This window comes from Molossus molossus, unplaced genomic scaffold (genome assembly GCF_014108415.1).
Source record: "Molossus molossus isolate mMolMol1 unplaced genomic scaffold, mMolMol1.p scaffold_m16_p_16, whole genome shotgun sequence".
Lineage (NCBI taxonomy): Eukaryota > Metazoa > Chordata > Mammalia > Chiroptera > Molossidae > Molossus > Molossus molossus.
Genome location: NW_023425351.1, coordinates 70,187,294 through 70,202,947, shown reverse-complemented (window position 1 = coordinate 70,202,947; position 15,654 = coordinate 70,187,294).

Below are 15,654 nucleotides of genomic sequence, written 5' to 3'. Positions count from 1 at the left end.
TGTCCCGGGACTACCGCAAGTGCAGGATCACATGGAAACAGTCTGCGGCAGACACTGTGGGGACCCTCATATCTGCTGGGAACCCACTCTGCACAGGGAGGCTGCTCCCAAGCCCCTGTGACCTCCTGCACACAGGGAGGCCGGGCGTCCCCGAACATGGCTCTCATCAAAGAAAGAGGCGGAGCTGGTACCTAAACAGCCCAGCACCTCCCACCCCAGCAGGATAACTCAGAAGTCCCCACTACCCTGGCTTCAGACTTTCTCGAGAGCATGGAGTCCCCCTCGTCACAGCCGTCACTATCATGACAACATATATTTTGCTGGCTTCCTTCCCTTCCGTTTTACCTCCCTCCACCTTTGCCAGCATTTCCTGGAATCATCCTCTAAGTAAACCTCCAGCACTTGAATTCTGGTCTCAGGGTCAGCTTCTGGGGGAGCTGAGCCAAGGCAAGCCCCCGCGCTGCTGCGGGTGAGTCTCGCTTCAGAGCACCGGAGATCTCCCTGCCAACCAGCTCGTGGTCATCAGCCGAGTCCTGCAGACGTAACCCAGGCGCGGGGTGGTTTGTCTCGCCTTTAGTGCAGAGTTCGGAGCTGAGAAAGGAGACAATCTATAAAAGAACGTTGCGTGGAAATGCCAAGTCGAATGGGGTACCCGTCATAAGCAGAGCATCAGCATCCTTCAGGAGGGAGGCGCGGACGGGTCCCTGACACCTCGAGCTCACCGCCGGCGGGCATCCCTTGCTGCACGGCTGCACTGTCTCCTACATGACATCCCTGCTATACGACAGTTCCCACTACTCTCTGGTTTTTCATGTCATATCATACTTTTAAAATAAAAACAGAAGTTTAAGTAGAAAAGCAACACTTTGCACTCTCCCGAGGAAATGCAGGCATAAACTGAGAGGAGCTGCTGTCTCCCTCGGAGGAGGTGTAGGGAGTAGACCATGCGCCCAGGCCTCCCCAAGGACCGTGTGGTAGGTACTTGCCTCGCGAGCCCAGTGCCGTTGGCATGGAAACAACATGTCTACGGCTCTGAAATGCCTTCAGGTCAGCAACTTGAGGCTACTATCCAGCGGCCCAGAGAGGTGATTCAGAGTCGACACCTCATCCTTATGGTGCTGGAGAAAGAAAATATTCAGGAGACTCTAGAACTAAGCACAGGGTGGAATGAAGATGATTGTCAACCTGCCTGTGTCGCTCCTCAGCCGTGCAAGCTTCCTCCCCGGGGGTGCTGTCCCCACCGCCTGGACCCTCGTCCTGTCCCGGTCTTGTCCACTCCTCTTCTGTACTCCTCAGATCGCAACTCTCTGTCCCTCTTTCAAGGGTGTTTCCCAGACGGTTAAGACAAAGTGCTGCCCCTCTTTATGAGGTCTCCAGCTCTCCGCGCCTGTGTTTTGTAGCGCTCACTGTAGCTGGTAACTCTGCACATACTTATGTGTCTGCCTCTTTTATGGGCTTCTTGAGAGCGGGAACCATGTCTGCTTCTGCTCGCCACTGAACCCCCAGCGTGAAGCTGAGGGTCTGACCCTTCACTGGCCTCCACAACAATCGGTGCATAATTGATGCCAATGCCCCTGTTTCCAGCAACCCCAAGGCGCACTGCTGAGCTGGACCAGGGCACGCCAGCTCAGGGTCCTCAAAATGCTCCCCAGAACACTAGCTCCGCGTTTTACACCCCGAGAAGAAAATGTTCCCTGAATCTGGATTAGGTTCGGAAATGCTCACTTTACCAAAACGTCCAGGTTCCTTGTCGGAGCGCTCAGAGAGCTGCGGGGGGACTGCTGAGGTGGGAGCACGCAGAGAAAGAGGCCCCGCCTGCCTTCTCCCCCCGCCAGCCCCGCGCGGCCTCGCTCCTGCGTGCATTTCATTCCTGTGTCGAAGCGCCGCGCGGCGTGGGCAGGACAGAGCGCTCGCAAGTGCTGAAGGGACGGGACGGCGGAGGGCACACAGCGGGCAACACGCACGCTCCAGGCTCTGTAAAGCCGCAGCGAAGCACTTTGGCAGACTAAGAAAAAGAACACAGAAAGATTTCAGTTTTGTGAATTTTACAGAATATACGTATATATGATTTTGTGACTACATACGTAGACCTGTTTTGAGGTTGTGCCCAAGCTTCTCAAACCATGTGTGTGTTCTCTGGCAAGACGTTGCCCCAGAAGTGTTCTCGACGTATTCGGGTGTAAGAGCTTCTGGAGACAAGGACTGTGTGTTTTTCCAGCTCCCTGACTCCACTGGTGTCTTCAGCAACCACCATGTCCTTCTGAGAAACAGCCCAGCACACGGTAGGAGCTCAATGGCTGATGAATTGGAAGGAAGGGAGAAAGAAAGCAGGAAGTGAGGAAGGAAGTGAGGAAGGAAGGAAGGAAGGAAGGAAGGAAGGAAGGAAGGAAGGAGGAAAGGGAGGGAGGAAAGGGAGGGAGGGAGGGAGGGAGGGAGGGAGGGAGGGAGGGAGGGAGGGAAGGGAGGGAGGAAGGGAGGAAAGGGAGGGAGGAGGGAGGAAGAAAGGAAGGAAGGAAGGAAGGAAGGAAGGAAGGAAGGAAGGAAGGAAGGGAGGGAGGGAGGGAGGGAGGGAGGGAGGAAAGGGAGGGAGGGAGGGAGGGAGGAGGGAGGGAGGAATGGGAGGGAGGGAGGAAGAAAGGAAGGAAAGAAGGAAGGAAGGAAGGAAGGAAGGAAGGAAGGAAGGGAGGGAGGGAGGGAGGGAGGGAGGGAGGGAGGGAGGGAGGGAACTGACTTGGTTTATTCTTCAAGCATCAGAATCCTCAGAGTGTCTCATCACAGGAAGTTCACCGGTCCAAGCTGGGAAGAGTCATGAAGGTTCTCTCTTTGAATCATCCAGAGCACAGCAGAAAGGTTGGGAGTGAGCGCCATCCTCAGAACGCCCCGATGTGCCGCAGGCTCAGCTTCTCCTCGTGGATTTGCCGGACGCGCTCTCTGCCACCTGCACCTTCAGTGGCTCACTTCTTGTTCCTGCCAGGTCTTGGGGAAGCAGGGAGATCCCGCCCTGGGGATTCGCACGGGGTCTGGAACAATTCTAGCTTGGACAGTATCACACCGGGGGTAATTCAGCCCACAGGAGGCCTGACGGGGAAAACAGGCTCCAGAGTGAGCAGCTGACCCGCTGGAGTCCCCAAGAAAGCTCAGGAAAGCCCCGCTCTGGACAGTTCCCTCGTGCCCCCTGCAGGGCAGCCCAGGCACCGATGCGATGAGCTCCTAGGGCGGGCGTAGGATGTGAGCCAGGCTGGAAAGAACTGCTCGGCACAGGGAGAACTGCTCATCACAGGGCTAGAGAAATGGGTGCCGCCTCCAGGATCTGCCCTTGATCCATGACGTCCACCTGAGGTGGCTCACCGTACCGCCTGGACCACGGTTCACTCGTCTCCGATGTGGGGGAGGAAGGATATTCTGCTCAGAAAGAAAATGGTTCGAGTTCCATACTTGGCAAGTGTGTCCTCTTTCCGTAACAAACACTTTTGGAGCCATGACAAAGGCAAGACGTTATGGGGAGTGCAAGGGGGACCCCCGAAGGCCAAACGGTCTTTGCAGATGTAGTTTTAGGTCTCTTCAAAAACGAAAACAAAAGACTTTCTGACCCACTTTCATGACGATGAAAATCGATGTCCACCTCCTTATGGCACTGAGAACTCAGCCTCTATCTCCTACGTGTTATCACTTCGTAAGACTCGCAATATTGGACACCGAGTGCAGCAAGAGAGGCCACCGACATGACCTGAACCTTCGCTCTATCTGTCCCAGCCCTGCCCTGTCCAGCCCTGCCCTGTCCCAGCCCTGCCCTGTCCCAGCCCTGCCCTGTCCCAGCCCTGACACCTTGGATCTCAGCCTCCGTTCTTCCAACGTGCAAATATTTCTCATAATGACGTGAAGAGCGAAGGGATCATGTATTGTAACGTCCTGGCCTAGTGTAGACATCCGGTACATTTCGGGGGGAGATGCAGTTGAAAACGTCAGACACAGATAAAGAACATTTTTAAAAAACAAAGAAACGAGAGAATGTCGAGTTGATCTTGCCCAAGAACACGGCTCTGTGGAGGCTCTGAACCCAGGAAAAGTATGGAGACCCAGCCGGAGCCAGAGAACCAGTCAGCAGCCCCTGCACGTGAGCTCGGGTCTGTCTGTTCCCAGCCCGGAGGTCTGGGTTGATGCCCAGCTGGACTGCATCATGAGGGGCCGTCTGAGGATCCTGGGGTTTGTCCTGCAGACAGTGGAGGCCTGTCAAAGGTTTTCAAGCCCTGACAGGGTGAGTTGTGAGTCCGGGTGTCATACCAAATGCAGATAACAATTGGCAGAAACCAGGACCGGGCGAAGAGTTTCTGCCCTCCAGATGAGAGTCTCCATTTACCTGATGAGCTCTATTTCTAAATTTAATAAGCCACAAAAACTTCGTCTTCCAACAGACACCTTAAAATAATCACAGAGCCCACAGAGATGCCGAGAGAGGCACAGATCCGTTTCTACGTGCCTGCCCAGTCCCAGCAGGGTCCCGAGGCCCTGAGAGCACTTGGTATGCATTGAGCTGATCAAAAAACATCAGTGAAAACATATTTCATCCGTGGACATCATTTTTCTTTGGTACAAAGTGACTTTCACTCCTAACCAAAAAAAAAAAAAGCACCCAAAATAAAAAGAAGAAAAAATGAAAAGCAAAGTCTTCCTATCAAAGCCTTATTGATTTTTTTTTCATTTACAAAAAAATCAACCAGACCTGTCTATTAAAAATAGAATGTCTAAGGGCCTGAACTTATGTTGCACCGAGAACCCAAACTTCCTGCTGACTTCAAGAGGGCTTCTCGGTTGGAGCCGAAGCGGAAGAGGCCAAACAACAGCTACAGAATTGAATCCCAAACCCAGGTCTTCACAACCTCGCTTTCTTATTCTATCCCCACACTCCACAAAGTTTGGAGTTGAAATATCATCGTATCAAAGGGCCTTAGAAGCAATGCTACACTGTGAGTTGAAGCCAGACAGTCAACAGACATCTGAGCATCTCCTGTGTCAGAGGTGCTGCCCCTGTGGGGGTTGGGGGTGGGGGAGCCAGCATTAAGCACACTGTTTACCATGCATTTCAGAATACAGCCTCCTCTAAGTCAAGAATTTTGGTCACGTGAGACAGAAGTCTAAGACCAACTAGCAACTTGCAATAAAGAGAATTTATTGATTCGCGCAACTGACGCGTCTGGGACAAAGCTGCCGTCAGGCACAGCTGCACAGACAAGGGCTCTGACAACGACACTAGCATTCCACCTTTCCGTCCGCTTGCAGTCATCTCTGATCTCCTCTGTTAACCGGCTTTAATTTCTTATCATAGTCGAGCTTCTTCCACATGGCTGGCACAACAGACACCACCAGCCCCAGGCCTCCATGCTTACAACCCCGATTCAAAAGGAAAAGACAGGTCTTCCTCCACTACCAACCTGGGAAAGTCCAGGGAAGGCCTCTCACTGGCTGAAAATCACTGGGAAGTGTCAGGCGTCGCCGAAATCGCATGGAGTGGGGCAGGAGCACTCCAAACCACGAGACATTGGCAAGCAGTTGTCACCGCATCCCTCATCCACACATGCACACAAGCCAGCGTGTCAACAGGATCCCAACATCCCCAACAGTCTACGTGAGAACACATGGGACGTTTCATGACACAAAACGGGCTAAGTCGCGATTATGTTGTCCTGCAGAAGAGGCATCGCGAGGGGGTCACTGAATGGAACATGAAGTCTTGACTCTGTCTCCTGGAGAGATCTGTGGTCTCCCCATCAGACTGAGCCTCGCCGCCCCCAAGGCCTTGGCCCCTTGTGTGCGCTTGGAATAGTACTGATTGAGGGACGGTGATGTTACCATAGTTTTGCCCAGCCCCCAAAGCGCTGGGCTGCTGTATCCTCAGAAGACCACACGTCAGAGCTGAGGGATGCTGACTCATTGTCTGCACCGCTCTCCCAAGTTCTGACAGATACGTGTGCTTCTTACACCAACAATTCTGAGAGCGTGTTCGTATTCCATGGGGCACATGTCCCCAACAGTACACGGTTCCAAAGGCTCAGTGTCTAAAAGCGTATCATATACTCTCTTAGGTAAGGATTATCCGAAATAGTTGATAGAACTCTCTGCCAACTAGAGTCGAGAAGAACTGTCTAGCCTTTCCGAACTCCATGATATCTTTGTTTAGATCCTCCTGCCAGCAAATCTGGGACAGACACTTGCACGGATCGATTGGAAGGCGGTCACAGGACGCAGGAGAGAAGGGACGGTGACACGGGATGGAGGGGAGGCAACAAATGGCACCTTGCTGACCTAGTACCATGGTCACATGAAGAGCGGCCCCCAGAGGGGTCCCGTGGGGGCAGCGGAACGCCCTGTGACGTGTCCCCCCAACTACAGGAAGCTCGTATTTCTTTATCCGCCTCTCTGCTCCCCTCTTGGTGGAGGGTTGACCCCAGGAGCTGTAACTCCCTCATGCCCCGGGGCACGCTCACAGGGGGATGTTAGGGCTCCGGGAGAAGCCACGAGAAAGAAGCAGGGTGGCCGGGAGCACTCTGCGGGGGACGCAGGGCCCCCAGCAAGTGGGAACTAATGGAACACCAAGGCTGTGTTAAATCAAGGCTGGAGAAGAAAACTATTTTTTAAACACCTGCTTATGTAATTTTCCCCAAACGTTTTCGAGCATAAAATCTTTGTTGCCTGAAACACCTTGTACCATCACACGCTATGTGGAAGAGGCTCAGTGAGACCCTCCCACGGAGGAGAGCGGGGAGAGACAGACTTCGGGAGCAGCAGCGGAAGGGCGTCTGAGCATCGGCCCACCAGGGCAACAAGAACACTGGGAAACATTTTCTTCAATCAAATCCAGTATTTCAGGACCCTGGGAATTCATGCCATTCCTCACAATAATCCAAGGAGCATTTATTCAAAGAGCTGGATGTCGGTAAGAACAGGAGCTGTGCCATGTTTTAACTTGCTCTATTTTTATCCCTTTCTTCTGTCCGGTGTCAGTGTCCCCGCTGGGACAGCAGCCCGTGGGCGCCGGGGCTGCTGGGCCCTCCCAGGAGCACCCCCTCACAGTTACACCCATCTCCCTGGAAAGGGCCCTTCGGGGCTGTTCATTGTTTGACCGGACTCACGCGAGGACAGAAGTCCGATCCCCAAGGCGTCGGTGAGAAACCATCCGGGCAAGAGACGAAGACAAGATGCAGGCGGAGAGGGGCTACTTGCCCAAGTCATAAGATAAAGGGTTTTATCCAAAACATGCAAAGGACACTTAAAACTCAACAGTAAAAATGATTCAAGTGAGAGATAAACCAAAGAGCTTGTATGCATAACCAATGGACCTAGGGGTGCAGAAGCTTCCAGAACAACTCTCGTGAAGACTGAGAATGCCTGAGAGGAGACGGGAGACTGGGACCTGATGAGAAACGGGGAGGAGCAAAGCCCGGCCCCCGCTCCCCTGCTGGAGAGGGCGAGCGAAAGAGCCACAGGAATCCAGTCCTGCCAAGGTCTCGCCGGTGTTCAGCTCAGCCACGTTCATAATCGCCAAAGACGCAGGGGCCGACCCAGGGGCCTGCCTACAGGTAAATTGCTAAACGAACTCAGGTGTATTCACACAATGGAATTCTACTCAGCAGTAAAAAAATAATGCACTAGTGATACACATTAAGCCACTCATAAATCTCACAATAATCGTGCTGAATGACAGACAGAAAAGAAAGCACGCCAGCTTTTATATATTTATATATAAGCACTAGAAGATGCAATCAACGGCTAGGGATGAGAGCGGTCGGCGGTCCCGCGTGGGTGGGGGTGGAGGAGTTTACGAAGGGACGTGAAGACACCTTGGGGGATGGATCTGTTCATGCTCTGGATTGTGGTGGTGGTTGCATGGGAAGCACAGAGGGGAGCAGGTGACCCCGATGAGGGGGGACCTGAGTGCTGGACAGTGGGAAGCACAGAGGGGAGCAGACGACCCCCCAATGAGGGGCAGCTGCATGCTAGACAGTGGGAAGCACAGGGGGCCGCTGACCTGGGGTGAGCTTGAGCAGAAGCCGCTGCCCTGCCGCAGGGGCGTGCGCAGGACCGAGGTGCAGGTGGCCCGCCTACACTACCTGCTCCCCTCCCCACTGCTTATCAGTTTTGCTGCGAGCTGTACCCCGCCAACCCAAGGAGTAGATCCTGACTGGTCCCAGCACGCCCAACACTGGTCTCGAGGTCCCAGCCTCCCTCCTACAGAGGGCTGGCCTCTGCGCTGGTCCCGAGAACGACTTTGCCTTCTCAGTGACGGGGAACCCGCGTGGCCGGGACCATCTCAGCTCAACTCCAGGCAGATCCTTGGTTCCGATCTCATGTGACCTCACAGCCTTGGACACCACTCCTCCCTCTGGGCGGAAATGAGGCCCAGGGAGGTTAAGAGGAGAGAAGCCAGCAGTGGATGGACACCCAGCTGCCCCTGACTTCCACCGCCTGCTCTCCCGCCCTCCAGCCTGCCGGGCACTACCCCGCACAGGAATGCCTGGCGGGCTAACGCCCAGACTGGGCATCCTGACCCTCTGTCTCTGTGGCACGGGGCAGCAGAGGCGTGGGTCCTGATGGGTCAGCAGCTCACGGACCGGGAAACCAGCCCGCAGAGGTACCAACGCCCAGGTAAGGGGGTGGAGCAGAAACGGAGTGGGTTTTCATCCAAGCCCCTCGCTCATCCTGTTCCCCACCCGGAGACAGCGATCAAAAACACCAGGCCAACAGAAGGTGCGGGCCTGGGGCGGTCAGCGGTCAGAAAGCAGAGTCTTTCTCCATTGACGCCCTAATTGTTCTTACCACCTGGTTTTCACCCAGACTTCAGACGTCATCTCTGCCTTTCTCCTCCCAGGTCACAGAAGTTTAACATTCCTGACGAAGACATAATGAGCCCTTTTATGTCACTGTAATATTTAGTCTCCTTAAAACACGATTTGCTCCGTCCATTGTGCAACGCGGGGATGACGAGACGTGTTGGAGATGGGGGGCCATGGGGTGGGGATTATCACCAAGCCAGGCAGGTGGCAAAGCTCAGTGCCAACTGGCAGCCTGGGGTCGAACTGTCTGAAACTCAGGTCAAAGCAAGTCGGGAGCTGGGCATTAAGAACTGAAAAGTGATGATTTTCCAATTTTGTGAAAGCCTGCCTCCCAAATGAATCTGTCTATTTAATGTCCTAATGGACTAAGCCATTTTAAATTGTGAGTTCAGTCCGTGTTCTTTAAATTGCGGTTCCCATCTTGAATGGCTCATTTGGCCAAAATAAGTTGACGTCAGTGAGTAGCCAACTGCGCGTAAGACCTCATTGAAAACGTAAATGTTTTTGTGCAAAAGGCATGAGGGTATGCCGATCATTTTTCTCTCATTCTGATTTCTCAAAATAACCTGTCTTCCCGTGCTCACGAGAAAAGACACCCCAACACGCCGTGCAAGCAAAGGCCCACGCTACTGAGCTGGACATTCTTCGAGGAGACTTTTGTGGCAATTATTCAAATTCTAAACATTCTGTTCCACATCTGTCACTTCGGTTTCTACCTAGGAGTTCACTCTTCACTTGCGTCTCCCATTTTTCTGTTCCATCTGTGTCTTTAAACTTGAGGCACCCCGTGAAGAAGTGGGACAGGTTTTGACACCCATCATTCATTTCAAGGAGCGATGCCAGCAACAGTAATTGGGGGGGAAGCTACTGAGTGGATTTGGGGTCAGCATTTACACAATGATCGAGATAAGAACACCAGCCTCTGCTTTTTGTCAACTTGCAAAAATAGTAATAACTAAAATGATAGTATTCAAAGGATGACCACTGAAGTCATGCGCAGGCCATGTCTGGACCTCGACCGCAGGCCAGTCTGTCTAAATCTAGCCAGTTTCACGCCGTGAATGTTTTTAACTCGTCTGCTGTCTCTATCACCAGGTTTCTATAGGACACGTTTTACCGGTCTCTCTGCCCCTGTGGGCCCTTGGTTCCCTCCACGGCTTCATTGCCTTCAGCTCTTGTCAAGACATTCAGAACCCTCCATGAGCCTGGCCGGTTTGGCTCAGCGGTTGGAGCGCGGATCCACGGACCAAAGGGTCTCAGGTTCGAGTCCCAGTGGAGGGCACCTCGGTTGCAGGTTTGATTTGCAGCCCTGGCTGGGGCTGTACAGGAGGCAACCAACCGGTGTGTCTCTCTCACGTTGATGAAACATGTTGCTCTCTCCCTCTCCCTCCCTCCCACTCTATCTAAAAACCAATGGAAAAATATCCTCAAGGGAGAATTAAAAAAAAAAAACAACACTCCAAAAAACACTCCATGAGCTTTCTTCCCGCCTCTCACTCCAGGTTTCCTCGACAAGGGCGGAGCTTTCTTCTTGCTCTGGAATTGATTTTCCACGACTGCGTGTGCACAGACCTGCAGCCAGGGGTGTGGGCGTGGAAGGTGTTTTTTAAAAAATATTTTTATTGGTTTTTAGGGAGAGGGGGTGAGAGAGAGAAACATAAATGTGAGAGGGAAACATCAATCAACTGCCTCCTGCACGCCCCCTACTGGGGACCCAAGCCTGTGCCCTGACCAGAATCAAACCAGGCCCTCTCGGTCCATGGGGCAACGCTAGATCTACTGAGCCACGCCAGCCGGACAATGAGCCTCGAGTTTTTAAGGGCAATCTGGCCAAACAGAACCTCCGTTTCCCTTTGATACGGTCTCTGAGAACCCGGCAGAGGAACGCACTCGAACGGAATAGATTAAACTACGCTGTCGTAGTTCTCCGATTATATTAACACGCTGCCGTGTAATAGCTTATTGTACATGGCAGTGTATGTGTGTGTGGTCAATCCACTGATTTCTATTTATTAATTATGAATCTTATCTTGTATAATCTTATTGAATTATTTTACTATCGGCATTTATTTTTGGTTCATTGAATTGCCTTGAGTGTTCCAGATATATAATCATATTGTGTTTGTTGACTGCGTCACCTCCCTCTTTCGAGTGTGTCCGAATGTGCAGTTGGATTGTTTGCTGGAACTGTGCTCAGGACTGTGTTGTGAGGCCCGCACACAACTCTTCGCCGGAGGGTTGGCGCAGACCCTGCATCAGGAGGACCTGGCAGCCTGCTCCGCCTTCCTCCAGCTCCTCCCCGGTCTCGCCCCTTTGCTGGCTGTGCTGAGACACGTCGCTCCGGCCGGGTACCGCGGCCTGGGGGAGCAGCAAGCATGACGAGAACACGCCGTACCTGACTGCCGTCGGGGGCACTGGCCGCCTTCCCCTTGGACTGTCAAATTGAGAAAATGACGACAGCCAACACAACGACAGCCGTCCACTGTGAATGAATCAAAAGTATAGCTATTGTTCTGTCAGATCGGCAAAAAATATATTTTTGGTGTGCCGCAGAATTTTCGTGCGTGTGCCGCGAGATGAAAAAGGTTGGAAATCGTTAGGCGAAAGGGAGGTTGAGTGGGGATATGTTTGGTGGGAATTTGTTGGAATATATTTACAGGGTTCGCGTTCACCGTCACTGTCCCAGGTAGCAGGAGCTTCCAGAAGTCTCCATTCCCCCTGCATCAGCTCAAAGTTTGATCCTAACGGCAAGCTGCCGTCTAGTCCCTGCTACTGGGTATGTGTGGCTCATGGACGAGGAACAAGGTTTGACTTGCCCGCAGCCAAAAGCTCAATGTTGGAAAATCCATCCAGTCATCAGCTGGGTCCAGTGTGAGCGAGGTTCTCCGTGACGTCTGGTGGACACAGTTTGCTTCGGTCCCCATGTGCGCAGAATCTCAGCAGGCACCCTCTACAGGTGCCACACATGTTGTCCTTCTGCGGTGGGACCTGGACAGCATGGAGTCGACCGGCACCCCTGTGCCTGCAGAGCGGAAGCTAGAATCGGGGCACCCAGCAGCGGTGAGTGAGGAGTGGAGCGCTGTGGGTGTCCCAACACACCCGACGGCAGGGAGCACAGTCCACGCACCTGGCCCTGGGAAGCTGCTGGTTCCAGATGAGAGGCGCACAAGATGGTCAGGGACCCCGCCCGAAGACACGTGACAAAGTCCTGCAGGCTGGCCCACAGGGCAGCGGGGACGGAGCAGGCACGGTGGATCAACCGTTAGGTGGCTCAGTGCAAATCCGCGGCAGCTTTTAAAGGGCCTAGAATTGCTCGTGTGCACGTTAATTTCAGATTAATTTTATAATTTTTCAGAATCTCCAATCAAAGCCAACTTCAGATTTCACTGGACGTGCCCTAGTAGAAGTCAAGAAAAAAAATTCAACATGCCCAGACTGGCAGACTCTTTCTGATGCCCAAACCTCTCTATGACATCACAGCAGGAAGGGAGGCTCGGATGGCCGCAGTCTCGCAGACCAGAGGAGAGTCCCGTAGCCCAAGCATAAAAGTAAATTGACAATTTAAGAGATAACAAAGACTCTGAAAATCAGGACGTTTTCGAAGAGAAACCAAAAGCAGAAGGGAGATGAACTGTGTTCCTTAAAGAGGTTCCTCACATGAACCAGCCCCTCAATTTTACTCCGTGATTTTAGGTCCTACCTTGCGTGTGACAAACTGATCTGTGACGGATACCGCGGGCTCTTTTCAGCACAAAGCCCTGGGAGACATTTTTAACTTTTTGTCTTTTGGCCAACTGACCAGTATCTAGGACTTGATTCAACAAAGAGGAGCAAGTTGTGGACTATCGTAGTGTGTCCTGGAATGTCCTTCGCCATCGATTGTATGAAAACATTGCTCTTTACGGACAGCCGAGGCCCTTGTGAGCTTGAAAAACATGGGACTGCCACCCAGTGCGCCCCAGCACCCCATTTCCTGAATCCCGCTGAAGAGACGCTTCCTCCACAAAGCAGAGGTCGGTGACAAGGTGGGGAGTCTGTGACATCAAACCCTTTCTTCCCGGGCTTGATTGTTATTGTATATGCACATGCCAACTTCTTCTGTAAAGATGCTAAGGGCGACTGAAGGGCCTGGGGGGGGCGGCACAAAGATGTTACCCTGCCTGCGCTGTCTAAGACGCCGACGAGGAAATGTAGACGCGTATTCAGAAAGTCGACAAAGCTGCGATACATCATTTCAATTGTAATTGCAAAGGTATTTGGGAATGTGTCAAATAAAACAAATAATAGATCGCAGGCCCTGAATGGGATGTTTATGAAGCATACCTTCTTCTGTCATCTAAATGTATCGTTAAGGAGATGAAAGGAAATGCAATAAAAAATTACAAGAAATAAAAGGAAAATACAAAGGTCGTGGGGAGCAAAAGAAACAGAAATTAACCTGACCTTGAGAAGCAAATTGCAACAAAAACGACATTTAGCTGACAGTGGATGTGGTTAATTCTTTAGAAGGACAAGTAACTCTCAGAGAAATCACCACAGGCTCCTGGACTGTTTGATATTTCGATCAGTCTAAAGGAGTGAGTCATCTGAATATATTGGGAAAACATTCAGATTACTGGCTCATTTGAAACAAAACGCCGATGTCATTGGAGTACATACAAAGCTCAAAACACATCACACGAAGAGGAACTCATTGAGAAGCTGGCTACTGAGGGCAGTAGTTCAGAAATGATTACATGTTCGGTTGCTACACACAAAAATATTAAAATGCCCTGAAACAGTGAGCTCCTATATGGCAGAAACTGGATAGGGTTTTTTCCAAAATGGATGACAATCCTAAAAATTTATAGGACGTGACCAACAGCGGGTTGGGACAGGGAAGGGACTTTTCTAAGCTATCAGTAAAAAAACATTTCAGTCCACTGTATTAGAAGGACTGGACCAGCTTTCTGTTGCCTCGTTAGAAATGATTACAAAACTGCTGTTCTGTGAAGAGCTCACAGATGAGTATAGACCCCAAATCTTAGAGAAAACATGTTATAGAGGTATGTCGGGAAGTTTAAAAATTACTACTTTTTCCCCCTGGATTTTGTAAGATTATTTTGTGTTCTGTAGATTTTCAGCCTACTTGTTTTCTCTTTCTAAGCAAATACTCCTTTTTAATCTGCTTTTCTGGTCACCATCTCTGTTCTTTTTCTTAGAGGGAGTTCCCAAATTTGTATAATCTCAGGCCTCAGGAAACTTTAAGAGCAGTAATAACATCTTGCACATAAAAGTAACAATTCAAGACCCGAGGGGAGCATTAGTAAAGCCGTGATTTGGGGGTAAAAATGTTGAGCCATTATTTAAACTTGAATACGTGTGGAGGGTCGGGCTGACCTTGTTACTCCTTTGGGTAGAGACCAGTTTGTGTCTCTGAAACTCCATCTATTCTTTTATAAAATGTGTATAATACATCTCAGTGTCATTACATGGTTGTTTTGATGAGCTCTGTCGAGCATAATGAAATTGCTAATTATTACCGTGAGATTAAAATTAGATCATCTATTCTTGACCTGAAGTTCCCAGGTAATGTCTAAGAGTTATTCTTTTTCTATATTTCAGAATGCAGACTGGACATCCCTCTTGATGCATCCTCACAGGCCATTAGTTAATTGGTGCAGAGTGATACATAGTATTTATGAAATACATCTACACTGCTGAGATCATTACTTAGAGGAGTTTTGGGCCATCTTTTGGGGTCATCTCTGTCCTTTTTTTTTTTTAATCTAGATAAGATATTAGATCTGGGTGCACCTTTTATAATAAGACGTTGACTGCAGAATAGATTACTGGTCTAGTAAGTGTCCTTCCCTGGTGTACAGTAGAGCCTTCCGGAACAACACACCATGTGTCCAGAGCTGAGGAGGGTACACAAGGGGCTGTCGTAACCAGTGTCCCCGTGGGCCCGAGTGAGCGTGGCCTCCCAGGATTCACACTCCTGCACATTCCTTAGCCCTCGAATCGAGGCCTGTCCTGCGACTTTGCCCAGTGGGATGGGGAGGCAGTGACCCTGTCTTTCTCTGAGCCTGGGTCGGGGGAAGCCGTGGTCTCCTGGAACCTTCCCTCTCAGGGAGACCAGGCTCCACCGAAGCAGTTTGATGACCTCGTTGCTGCCCTGAGGACGGAACCTGAGCTAGCCAAGGACGCTGCGTGAGAGGAAAGACCCCCAGGTGTTCTGTCCACCCCAGCAAGGTTCTGGACGCAGGTGTAGACGCCACGGTGGATGACCGGCTCAGCCGAGTCTTCAAATGACTCCACCCCAGGTGTCATCCCACTTCAACTATATGACACACTGAGCAGGCACCACCCAGTTAAGACCCAACCTACCCGTGGAACCTGAGAGATATTAATAGATTATCCTTCTAGGTGGCTACATTTCGAGGTGGCTTGTCATTCGGCATTAGACATCTCAGAGAGGAGCGACGGTGGATGTTGCAGAGACGAGAGAGGCTGCCTCTGACCAGGACTCTAACTTCTATGGTCTTTAAGGGCTTTAGACTTTCTGGTCATAGAAACACAATTTGCTTCTAAGTAGAAAGGTCATAGGTCAGAGCCGGCTTTCTCGTGGGCAACCATGCCAGCGGCAAACTTTGGGGTACTTCACGACAGAAAGTTCAGGTGGGTACCAGGGAAGAGGCTATTTCAAAGGTCAAGGTGAACCTCACACAGTACATAAAAGTTAATTTGATATGGTTCATAACTCTAAATGTAAAAAGTAAAGCAATTACGTTTCTAGAAGAAAACAGAGGAGGTGATCTTCATGACCTTTGGGCAGTCAAAGATT